The sequence below is a fragment of the Manis pentadactyla genome, chromosome 9 (genome assembly GCF_030020395.1).
Source record: "Manis pentadactyla isolate mManPen7 chromosome 9, mManPen7.hap1, whole genome shotgun sequence".
Taxonomy (NCBI): domain Eukaryota; kingdom Metazoa; phylum Chordata; class Mammalia; order Pholidota; family Manidae; genus Manis; species Manis pentadactyla.
Window position 1 is genome coordinate 75,564,373 of NC_080027.1, and position 13,282 is coordinate 75,577,654.

Consider the following 13,282-nt stretch of genomic DNA (forward strand, 5'->3'; position numbering starts at 1 on the left):
TCTGCTCCGAATTGGGTTGGAACACCAGCTAGATAGACTTCTGGGTGGCTGGTTAGTCATTTTAAAAAGAGAAATACCTGTTTTCATCTTTCCACTCTTGTGTTGCTTATTCTGGAGCCTTTCCAACCCTTTCAACGTGTACTTTTCAATCCCTCCAGGGTCTTTTCTCTCCCTTTTTGAAGGCCTCCCTTCTTCCCCATGGCTGCCCCTTCACTCTCCAAAGTCTGTCAATAACCAGACAAAACCAGGTGGGACATACCCGAGCTCTGGAACCAGCAAATCTTGTTTGAACTCCGCTGATGCCTCTCAAGAAGAATCCAGGAGGATGAGGACAACGACAGGGAGCCAGGAGCCGAGTGGTAAACGGTGACTGCTGTCAACTCACTCTCAATCCCAGTGCCGCGGTCCCAGGTGCTCCCTGGGCTCCAGTGCGCTCTGGTCCCCTAGTTGATTCAACAACTGCAGATCACTTGGAATGTAAATAATCAAAGCAGTAAGGCTTCCCCTCTTAAAAACCAAGGCAACAGCTGTGACTGGCCTGGGACAGAGGCAATCTGGCCTCTTGCTTTTGCTGCAGAGCAGCAGGAAACTGACCCGGTGCCCCCTTCTGGACAAACTGGTTTGGTCTTTCTAATGCTGAAACATTATGTGTGGTTTGCGTGTGCAGATCAGGAGTTTACTTTTCTGGAAGCCCATTGAGTCTTCAGAGGGTGAGAGAAAGCAATAAGGTGAAAACACGATCTGAGCACGCTCAGCTCTCACAGCTAACAACGACTTCGATGTCAGAGGGAATGAGAAAACACCACACCTCTCTTTTGATTCCACTTTCAGCTGCAGAACAGCATTTGGAATGCACTGGCTCTGAATCTAGGAAGAATCCAGCATTTGTCATAAGGATGATGAGGGTAGTTTCAGTTGAAGACTTTCTCATAAGGCTCAGGAAGAGGGTTCCACAAACTGGCCCTTCATCCAACCACATAATTCTCACCCAGAGTCAAGAAAGAAGTTACTGGGCCAAGTCTTTATTCTCTTCTCCCACTACAATACAACAAATACCCCTCAACATGTCCTGCCACCAGAAAACTCCAGAAAAGCACTCCATATCAGGAAATAGACAAATACTGAACATTTTTATTTAGGTTACCAGAAAACACACGTACCAAACACAAGACTTTATTTCTAGACCCATGACTCTTTCTTCTGATCCCAATAGGAAGCCAAACAAGAGAATTCTATTGGGAATGATTAAATACATTCAGAATCTCTATAAAAGTTAAAAAGTATCAATTAAACAACACTGTTGTTAGCTTCTGGTAACTTTTCTTTTTCTAAATTAGTTTTACAAGCAGTTGAACTGTTGAGCCCTGGATTTTATTCACTGATGCAAGTTAAACATCATCTTTAACTTAAATTCTTCTTTGTATTTGAATATCAAATAACACACGCTTCTCCTTGTTTTTCTTCACAAGGAACAAGGAAAAGGAATAAAAAGACATCATTCTGAGAACAGGCAGGCTGTCTCGGGAAAAATGGGGGCAGGTCGAGGGAAGAGGCTCAAAACGACTCATCTGATAAACTTCATTGGATTTCAAAATAACAGCAGCTACAGGAGTCCATGATCTTTCTCAGCAAGATGGGAACATGACTGACTATGACAAATACATTTTTAGCTTCTGCCCAACTAATTATCTTGTAACCTCCCAGAACCCTATCAACCCTTAGCAGTCAAAAGTCTGGTCATTGCCTGCTGTGCAGGGAAGTTCAACTGACCACCAGAACTTTAAAAGAGAACATGTCCCAGTGAGCCAAAGGACATGTTTTCTCAACTTTGGCCCTGTTGCCCCCTTAAAACCATTTGCTTCTGTCCTCTCTATGCCCTTGCCTCTCTCGCTCCCAAGGCAGACAATTCAATTACATTACTGTGCATTGTGATAATAGGTTGGGGCACAGGGAAACTAGTATGGTCCTGATCCTCAGAGATACCAGGATTGTGAACAGAGAGACAAGAAATTACTTAGCACACTGTTATAATGAAGGTCTGAACAAAATGTAATGCAGACAAACTTGCTGGAAGAGACCCAGATCAACTGTCACCTCTTCTGAGAAGCCTTTCCTACATCCCCAGGCTGAAGTGTGTGCGTATTCAATCCATAAATGCTTACTAAGTGTCCAGCGTCAGTCTAGGGGGATGCAAGGGTGAGCCAGCACTCAGAGTGCTTATATCCCAGTGAGGGAGGTAAATACCAACAGGATGATAAATCAATAAAATATTTAAAAATTGTAACTGATGCCATGACAGAAGCAAATCAGGGAATGAGGCAAGACTACGATAGGGAAATCTGTTTTCCGTGAAGTGATGAGAAGACCTCTCTGGGAAATGACATTTAAGCTGAGAATGAAAGGGTGTTCCAGGATAAGAGGCTGCCAGGCAACTGAAGATGGTGGTAGGTGGGTGACAGGAAGTGTTCTGGACAAAGGGGATGGGTCTTAAGGTGGGCACAACCATAGGGTGTTGGAGGAACCAAAAATCAGGAGGCTGTGAAGCTTCTAGTAGAACGATGACTGTTGTCTGGGCCAGTGTGACAGCCATGGCAAAGGAGAGAAGAGGCCAGACTTAAGGTACATTTTAGAACTAAAAATGAGAAACCTTGTAGGTTGGGGCTGATGAAGGAGGAAAAATCAGGGGCAATACCTACATTTCTGGCTTTGGATATCTAGATGGATTGTATCAAGAGTTCATTGTAATGACAGCAATCTAGAGATGACTGCACAAAGGAATATGCCAAATAGGAGACAGAAGGTATAAATCTGGAGCTTGGAGAAAAGGTCTGAGCTAGAAATATACCTTTGGGAGTTATCCAAGGACTGATCCAAGGAAAAAGAATGGCTGAAAGAACAGGAATCAAGAATGAGTCCAAGGAAGGTTCACAAGCCATGCAGTTTCACAAATGAAGGGTTGGAGAGAGAAAGAGAAGTCCAGCTAGGGAGACTTAGAAAGGCTTCTGGAAGGTGAATTTTACAAATAATAACAATAACAATCACTATAAAATCCATCCAGCGCCTGCTGGCTGCCCTGTCTATCACTCTATGCACCACCAGGGTGGATTGTGAGGTTTGGCAGTCTAGGCAGTCACCTTTTCCTCCCCATCTGTTTTGAATTATCCTTCCCTACACAGGGATCCAATGGGAGGACGGCAGGAAGCTTCAGCCAAGTACTCCCAGAGCTGCTCTGCCTTCCCCTGAGGAACCTCCAAAGCAAGCAATGGGTTACCCTCAGGTTCTGCTTCTTTGCAGCATTGCTTCTTCCACAAAGGGTACCCAAGACCACCCATCACTAGTCAAACCTTTCCTTTAGCATATGACCATGCTCACATCACTAAAATTAAAACAAATAAAACAAAATGCAATCTCCTCTGTATCTACTTTCCTATTCCCACCTTCCTTTTGATTGTCACTATTAAAAAAAAATTACATTCACTTCAGTGTTAGTTCCTAAATGTACCTTAAGTCTGGCCTCTTCTCTCCTTTGCCATGGCCGTCACACTGGCCCAGACAACAGTCATCGCTCTACTAGAAGCTTCACAGCCTCCTGATTTTCAGTTCCTCCAACACCCTATGGTTGTGCCCACCTTAAGACCCATCCTCTTTGTCCAGACCACTCTCCACCCATTCTCAACTCACCCCAAAAGAGCAGCAGTAGCTACCACTTCGCTGACCCTGCTCTGGCACATGTCAGTGATGGCCTTGAAATTGATAGATCCAATGGCCACTTTCCAGCACTCATATTATTCAACTTCTCCTCTCCATAGCCTGTGGCACTGCGACCCATGCCTACGCATCCAGCTGCTCAGTCAGTACCTTCACCTGGTGTCCCAATGAAAACTAACTCAGTATGATGAACCAAATTCATTATGTTCTCCTTTAAACCTGCCATTTCTCTGAATTCCTTTTTTGCACTTTACCCCACCTCCATTTGCTCACGCCAGAAATCCTAGAGATAGCTTGATGCCTCCCTCCTACTCACCCGCTACATGTGCTTGGTCACTTGAGTCCTTCTAAATATCCCTGGAATCTGGTAATACATATGCATTCCTATGTCCTAATCTGGGCCATTACCTCCCGCCTGAATCATTGCTGACACCTGAATCATAACTGGTTTTAGGGCCTGTTTCACCCTTACACCATTCATAATCCACCCAACATTGTTATAACAAGGACTTGGAGATAACCTAAATGTCTCCCAATCAGAGGCTAGTTAAATCAGTGATTGTATGACCATACAGTGGACTATTATCAGATACATACATAACACATGCATACATACCTAGAGGTATTAAGTGAAAAGCAGATTGTAGAATAGTCTGTATAAGATGATACAATTTGCATATTAAGAACAGGATGCTTAATGGACATAGGAAAGTATGTCAAAGGACAGACCAAAAAAATGAGCATTTCTAGAGAAAAGGATTGAGGTAGGATAGCCTTTTACTTCTTTACTTGATGCCATTCTGTAATATTTGAAGTTTGGGTTGTTTTGTTTAATTTTATTTTTCAATAATCCACGTGTGGCGGGGATGGGGAGGGAGAGTGGGTCACCTGTTTGCTTTCATTTTGGGAAAAACGCCAGTGATCCAGAGGACAAAAAGTTGAACATTTTTGCTAAAATAATTCCTTTGGCAGTGGATAGTGAATCCTGCATGCCCCTTTATTTGGCTGATAGTTATAGTCTATGTACAAAATGTATTTTCTAAATGTAGATTGAATACAATCAGTGTTGTCTTTACCCAAACACTGGAAACATTCACAATCTCTACCTGTCAAGTAAATAATAGAGCTGAAAACCTTAAAATCATGGAAGGAAAGGAAATTTTAAATGTTGGCTTGTTTACCTTCTATGCCCTAAAATCAAGCCATCTGAAATAAGTTGTACTAATAAAAAAACACATAGATAATCAACATCCTGATCTCAGAAAAAAATGGGGAGTACCCCCAGAGGTATAATCTACAAGACCTTGGATTATGTACAAAAGTGTTCTTTCATCTCTGAACATAACATTTACTGAGGGAATAGAGCAGAGATATGTCGACATAGGAGACCCTTTGGCTGGAGGTTGACGGAATGCATGAGTTCTTGAGTCAACAGAGCAACACAGAAGAGGGGTTGGCCAGTTCACTGCCCACCTCTCCCAAGGTGAGAGCTCCATGGGAAATAACACAAATAGGAGTATCCAAACAGCTCTGACCACATGGAAAATACCAATAATAGCAATACTGTAGCTCCCAACACATGTATCTATTGCTCTTTCTGACCCTTTCCACTAACTGGAGTTGTTTCCCTTCCTTAGGCAGCAATTTCAGATAACCATCCTCCCATTAGAACAGATACCCTTGGAAGGACTGGCGTGAAGAGAAGCACTTCTGTTGTCTGCCTTTGGGGGCTGTGTGAGTCAGACCTAAAAACGAAGGAGGGGATACCTGCTAATTCTCCCCATCCTTGCCCACCAGAATCCACACCCCTGCCCCACTGCTCTTCCCCATCCATACATTCCTTTTAAGGTATAGCATTGTATTACGGATTACAGCTTTGTGAAGGCCTGGATATTCAGATTGAAGACTGCTCTATCCATTATGTTATTATCTCTCAAACATTTGAATTTGGAGTCAATAATGGATGCTGTGGTATACCAGCCAGGCCCCCACAGGCCCCTCTTCAGGACTGAGGATTTATTCCCCCAGCTGCTGGGAGTGTTGATATGTGAGAACATTTACTAACCATATCTCCCCTAACCCTCCATCCAGTAACTGGTTGATGCAGTAGTAGAAAGGCCAGATCTGTTTCCTTAATTCAGGACCAGAAATTCCTGTGAGAAGGGCTAAGCCCTTTGTTGTGACTGTTTCTATGTCTCCTTCTGCCCACCCTAGCTTCCCTCTCTCTTCCACAGGGATTTCTGTTGAGGGATCCCCTTAATAAACAATGCACACAAGTCTCCATCTCAGGACAAACCAGCAACAATGTCTCCAGCCCAAGGTATAAGTGCCTTGAAAAGAATCAAAATTTCAACATTCTCAGACTAGTAGGTAAACTCCTACACATGATCTCCATTTAAAATGGCAGCAGTTAGGCATGATAAAAAAATCAATAACCTCTTCTGCACTTCTGTACTATGATGGTTTTAACTAATGTCTGCTGATGGATGATTAACTCCCAGAAAAACACTAGGGAGTCTATAATTTCATTACTCTCTATTATATTTTTAGTAATTACTCCAATATTATTTTTGACACTTTTTCTAGACCATATGGTGCATCTAAATATAAGAAAATAATAGCTGAACATCACCTGGGACCATAAGTCCCTTGAGAATGTCTGAGATGAATGCTCTGTCCACTGATATCCATCCATTTCACTCCTAGACAAGTTTATTTAATTGTGCTTTGTTCATGTTGACTTCCATCCACTTTCCTAACAAAGCTAGTTATCAGATCACAACTGTCCTTTTAAGTAAAGACTGAGATAAAAACAAAATACTATTTGGTCTCCACAGTTGGCTTTGTCTGATACCTAATAGAGAAGAATGCTTCCCCCAGTTTATCTGTTTTCTTTTTCTTTATCTCCCTTCATGCACTGCAACTGCTGCTTCTACTTCAGATTCTCCTCTTTAATGTCTATAAGCTGGAAGTCTGACCATTTTTCTCAGTTGCCTAAACTTATTCCCATTTTTTTATGGTGACATTTTCTTTTGAATGTCACATATCCATTTACAGATAATTTAACTTCTTTCTGTAATGCTTTTTCTCCTTCTCGTTGTACATTGCTCCTAAGTTCTGTATAATCTCTTTTTGCAAGGACTCTTGACTACTTTGCTTCCTTTGATCAAAATGATTAGAGATACCTACTAGTGCAAAAATAAACAAAAAAACAAAGGGAAGGCTTCTGAAATTTTAAGAAAATGTTAATTAGTTGCAAAATGTGGATAGTGTGAAACACAGTAAAATTAGATTACAAAACAAAAATTACAAGATATGCAATAACAGCATAAAATCAAAATTTCTCAAAGCTTCAGTTTCTCTATCTGTAAAATAAGCATAATATTCCATAGCGAAAATACTGACAGCATTCTTCAATGAACTGGAACAAATAGTTCTAAAATTCATATGGAGCCACAAAAGACCACAAATAGCCAAAGCAATCCTGAGAAGGAAAATAGAGCAGGGGGGATCTCTCTTCCCAACTTCAAACTCTACTACAAAGCCACAGTAATCAAGATAATTTGGTACTGGCACAAGAACAGGCCCACAGACCAGTGGAACGGAATAGTGAGTCCAGATATAAACCCAAGCATATATGGTCATTAATATACAATAAAGGAGCCATGGATATACAATGGGGAAACGACAGCCTCTTCAACAGCTGGTGTTGGCAAAACTGGACAGCTACAAGTAAGAGAATGAAACTGGATTACTGTCTAACTCCATACACAAAAGTAAACTCTAAATGGATCAAAGGCCTGAATGTAAGTCATGAAACCATAGAACTCTTGGAAGAAAAATAGGCAAAACTCTCTTGAATAGAAACATGAACAACTTCTTCATGAATACATCTCCACGGGTAAGGGAAACAAAAGCAAAAATGAACAAGTGGGACTATATCAAACTAAAAAGCTTCTGTACAGCAAAGGACACCATCAGTAGAACAAAAGGGCATCCTACAGTATGGGAGAATATATTCATAAATGACAGATCCGATAAGAGGTTGACATCCAAAATATACAAAGAACTCATGCACCTCAACAAACAAAAAGCAAATAATCCAATTAAAAAATGGGCAGAGGATCTGAACAGACACTTCTCCAAAGAAGAAATTCAGATGGCCAACAGGCACATGAAAAGATGCTCCATATTGCTAATTATCAGAGAAATGCAAATTAAAACCAAAATGAGATATCACCTCACACCAGTTAGGGTGGCCACCATCCAAAAGACAAACAACAACAAATGAAATGTTGGCAAGGATGTGGAGAAAGGGGAACCCTCCTACACTGCTGGTGGGAATGTAAATTAATTCAACCATTGTGGAAAGTAGTATGGAGGTTCCTCAAAAAAATAAAAACAGAAATACCATTTGACCCAGGAATTCCACTTCTAGGAATTTACCCTAAGAAATGCAGCAGCCCAGTTTGCAAAAGACAGATGCACCCCTATGTTTAGCACAGCACTATTTACAATAGCCAAGAAATGGAAGCAACCTAAGTATCCATCAGTAGATGAATGGATAAAGAAGATGTGGTACATATACACAATGGAGTATTATTCAGCCATAAGAAGAAAACAAATCCTACCATTTTTTTTGCGACAACATGGATGGAGCTAGAGGGTATTATGCTCAGTGAAATAAGCCAGGTGGAGAAAGACAAGTATCAAATGATTTCACCCATCTGTGGAGTATAAGAACAAAGAAAAAACTGAAGGAACAAAACAGTAGCAGACTCACAGAACCCAAGAATGGACTAACAGTTACCAAAGGGAAAGGGACTGGGGAGGATGAGTGGGAAGGGAGAGAGAAGGGAAAAAAGGGGCATTACGAATAGCACACATAATGTTGGAGGGGGGCACAGGGAAGGCAGTAGAGCACAGAGAAGACAAGTAGTGATTCTATAGCATCTTACTACGCTGATGGACAGTGACTGTAATGGGGTATGTGGTGGGGAGCTGATAATGGGGGGAATCTAGTAACCACAATGTTGCTCATGTAAGTGTATATTAATGATACCAAAATTTAAAAAATTTAAAAAACTATTCCAGGTGACAAGGAGAGAGGCTGAAGTCCCTCTCCATGGAACCATATGTCCAGGGAAATGAAGGTTCCCTCTTAGCAAGCATGTTGGAGATATTTCATAGCAATGTTTTAAAATTCTGTATATAAACAAACAAAACAAAACAAAAAAAGAAATAACTAAGGGAAAGAATGTGTAGAATTAAAAATTTTACTGTAGTTTTGTAAATTAATAAACTGGCCTCTTAATCAAAAAAAAAAAAAATTCCATAGCAGTTTTCCAAGGATTTAATGAAATCATATATGTATAGTCACACAGACTTGGAATAAGTTCAAATGAATGATCCTATTTATATTTGCTTATGGTGATATTTATGAACACAGTTGATATATGACAATTGTCATATAAATACCAAATGATATATCTGGCAGAGACATGTTTTTTTAATCATAAGAGAATGGAATGCTGTGGGAATTGGGATTCCCTGAGGACCCAGGGGCTTCCAAAGGGAGTCAAACCACCAGTCTGGACAAAGTGCTGACATTTCCTGCCACCTATCGAGTGGTCAACAAACTGTGCCACTCTTAAAAATGCACAGCAATATGGGCCTGTGAAGGATTTCTTTCTCAATTTAAAAGATGTCCTTAGTCATCCTTGTCTGTGTAAGTTGCAAAAAGAAAAAACCACTACCAACATTAGCCCCACTCGTTAAAGGGCCAGGGCAGATAGCTGGTTTAAGGTAAGTTAAGTCACAACCCTATACAACCATACTTGAAAATCACATAAGAAGGATAAATTTCAGGGCCTGCTAAATGCTCAGCCACATTTGCCACTAAGAAGTGCAAGCCTGAGGCTTAATATTCCAAAGGATGGGATGCATGTGGCCATGCCCAGGGCTCTCACAGCACATCTGGGTGAGACAATGCTATCAGCATCCTGACAACCAGTAATTACAAAAGAACTCTTCCTTAAGCACAACTCAGAGCAAAGGTAAAAGAAAAAACGCAAAGGTCGTGGCTAAGGGGTTAAAAATTAAAAGGAGCTGGAATTACCTTTCATGACATAGAAATGAGATGTTGAAGAATTCTTCCAATGCACACACCAGGCAGTGGCAGAGGATGGAACCCAAGCTCTCGTTCGCTCAGTGCTGCCTTAGGGAGGCAAGGGGTCAAGCAGGTACCATGAGAGAGTGGTCTCAGAAAAGGCTGTGCCCAGTCTGGAAGGCACATGCCTTTTCTCAGGGGATAGTCACTCATCAGCCCCAGCTAGCCCCCATCCTGTGGGACTAAGCAGTGTGTACAGCAGTTAAGGCCGCAGGTTCCGGAGCCAAGTCTCCAGGGTTTAAAGTCTGACTTTGCCACTCACTTGCTGTGAAATCTTGGGCAAGCTACTCAGTCTTTCTTTGCCTTGGTTTCCATACCCATAAAATGGGGATAATAATAGTCCATGTGCATTGTTGTGGAGATTAAATAAATACATATATAGTGCTTACAACTATGTAGGGCTATAATCACTTAATAAATGGTACCAAGACCAGGCAGAATCTTTGTCATCAGATTTTCCAGTGTTTGAGAGAAGCCAGAATCAGGATCTCTTTTTTTTTTTTAGGTGAAATATTTTTAAGTATAAGCAAATAATTGAAAAGTTTTCAAAATCCTGTGTGAGCCAAAACATATACACCTTTGGCTACACCCTAGCAACAAGCACCCAACAACCTCACATCTAGTGCTGTAGGAAGAGCAGATCTTGGGAGGCAGACCAGCCTCAGACCCACTTTTAACTGTGCCGCCAGCTCTGTGATCCTGAGATCACAGTGGCTGGGAACCCAGGATAACAGAAGTACATGATGGAAGGTCCTGTGCCACATTACAAAGGGCGAGTAACAGATGGCACACCGACCACATGTAACAGAAAAAAAGTACTCTCATGATTTAAATGAAGCCTGGTTAGAAGCAACAGGGATGTGTGTGGAATAGGAAGTATCTCCCTCATTGTCCACAGGGACTTCATTCAAAGTCTTTAACATGTACCGTCATCGGTCCTAGAGAGAGCTGGGGTTGACACAGACTAAGTCCAGCAGCCAAATTTGAGTTCATTCCCTTCATTCCATTTTTATAGGACAGTCCTCACTCAATGAATCTATAATCCAGAGCAGCTGCTGAGACTGCCGGAAGCACCAGACGGCAGTTCAGCAGACAGCCATCATATCTGCTCATCTAGGTGAGAATTGAAACAAATACATCAATGAAAGGTACATAAATAAATATCAACACATTTGAAAAATGTTATCTAAAAAAAAAGCACTAAGATTACGAGTTATTCTTTTTAAAAGCTTAAAGATCTACCTTTTTCTCATTCTTCTTTAATGCTGTGGCCCATTGTCTTTCCTGCCACCGTTGGAAGCCAAACAGATTTCTAACAAGACGCTAGTCCTTTCTATTCTACTGAAAAATATGCAGCCCATCTGCCTCCAATCAATGATAGAGCACATGGAAATGGAGCCATGAGATATTTTAAAACACTCCTTTAATTCATTCATTCCAAGGACTTGACGTTTGGTGCATTGAGGGGTGAGAGAGGGGTAGAGGGAGAAGAGAACAAGCACATGAATCAAGGTAAATAAAGAGATTTGCTGTGATCTGGATTCTGAAACCCTTGCTATGAAGCATCCTGCTTGCCCCCAACAAGCGTTAAGGGCATGGAAGAGGAGAATGCAAGCAAGGCAGTATGGCATTTGTTGGATTTTTCAGACTTCCAGGACAGGTTCTTAAAATGCAAACAAAACTGAAATTTGATCTTGACAATGCCTCTTCTGCCTATTATGGCTGGAAGATTTTAAATTATCAGGGTCTTATCTTATTTGATTAAAATTATTACTGCAGGTGATTGAAATTGAGTAGATTCAGTTCGTTCCAAGAGGCAAGCCAGTCCCATGGGGGAGAAAATCAGTATGGAAAACAATTTACTTTTCCTTTAAAGAGGGGAAACCAGACATGTGGGCATTGTGTGACACAGCCATGGAGCGGTGTGAGGAGGGGAGACTTTCAATGAAATCAACCTGTGTTGAGCTTCAAACTATGAAAAAGCTTTGCAATCCTGAATCTGTAGGATTCATGGCACACTGACCCAGAAATTTCACACTTAGCTGTTATATATTGCTTGTTTCTACAGCTGAAGCACCATCTCTTACAAGACAAAGGACTTTCCCTTGTCTGACAGTTCTTTAAATCTGAAGCTAAAGGAGACAGCACCTAATCATGTTGCATAAAAGAGGAAAAGAAGTGGCCATTGATACTGATGGATGGACCATCTTTTGGTTTTTAACATTCTGGCTTTTCCACTTCACAAGTTTCATTGGATTTAAAATTTTTTTCTTGAAAATTAAGCTTTCAATCACACACAAGAGGCTGTCTTAGTGAACATGAAATGGCTTTTTCATAGTTCCACTAACACCTATTTTACCCAAGGAGGCTGATTTTTTTTATATTCCTGAAAATGAGAAATGAGAAATGAAAATTGCAGCAAAGCCTGAGGCATGCAATATGCAAACCTCTCTGGACCTCAAGCCCTACGTCCTCCACTTACTTCCCAGTAAGTCCACTCCATGGGCTCTTCCCCCAGTTGTCCTCAACCTCATTCCCAAGGGGAGGAGGGAAAAGGCAATCAGTATGTTTTGCTTTTGTTTGCTTGGAACAATGTAATAAATCCAGAGGTCTCCCTTGCCGGAGTTTTTCTGCTGCCAGCAGTTTTCTGTTTCACTTACTCTCTAACCCAAGCCCTTGTGGCTGTCTTTGCCCTGACCCCTTGGCTCCCAGGAACTGATTGCCTTGGGTCCCGGACATACGTGGTGACCTAGCCATCTCCTGACCACAGAATGTATTTTTAAAATGTCCACCTCTACAGCTTCTGGAAACTCCAATATAATTCAGTCCATAATGGACATCAGCTTGTCGCCACCAGCTACTTCTAATCTCTTTCCAATTTGGGTCAGGAACCTAAAACCATAATTCCAACCATGTCTGGGGACCCAGATAAAACAATGTTCAACTATCAAATTAGACATTGCTTTGCAAGAAAATACCTCTCAGGGCCTGCGAACTACCAAACAGTCCACTGTTGACTTCTAATGGAAACCAAAAGCTAATAATGCCAGTTCCAAATAATCAGAAGCCTCAAATAACCAGACTGCATTGGAGTATGCTTTTCAAAGGCAAAGACCAACTGCAGAGGCTGACAATAAGAATATTCCTACAGAATATTCCTAATATTGCAAGGTGTATATGCCAAAGGTTTGAGAGAAAGTCAGTAATCTTCTGCACCGAGATATGCCTAGTACATTCTTCAGTGATAACTAACATTTCCAGATGACAACCCCAAAATTCTGCCAAGTTCTGGAATCTTCCTGGAAAGATAACTACATTCTATGTAATTTTATTCTTAAAGTCCATTTTTATTGGAATGCCTACTTCACAGTTACTGGAAAAATTAAAGGTAGTGATGTACACAAA

General features: G+C 41.2%; 1 protein-coding gene across 3 annotated transcripts in view; it reads right to left on the reverse strand.

Moving 5' to 3' along the window:
• SLC1A2 (solute carrier family 1 member 2) overlaps positions 1-13,282 on the reverse strand; it is a 140,851-nt gene that overhangs the window by 124,902 nt on the left and 2,667 nt on the right. Inside the window, exon 1 of one of the 3 annotated variants that reach the window (XM_057507559.1) lies at positions 260-282. The exons of the other annotated variants lie outside the window; for them this stretch is intronic. The gene's annotated coding sequence lies outside the window, so the exon portion shown is untranslated. Of the gene's footprint in view, positions 1-259; positions 283-13,282 lie in introns of those variants that run through there. 3 annotated transcript variants of the gene reach the window in all.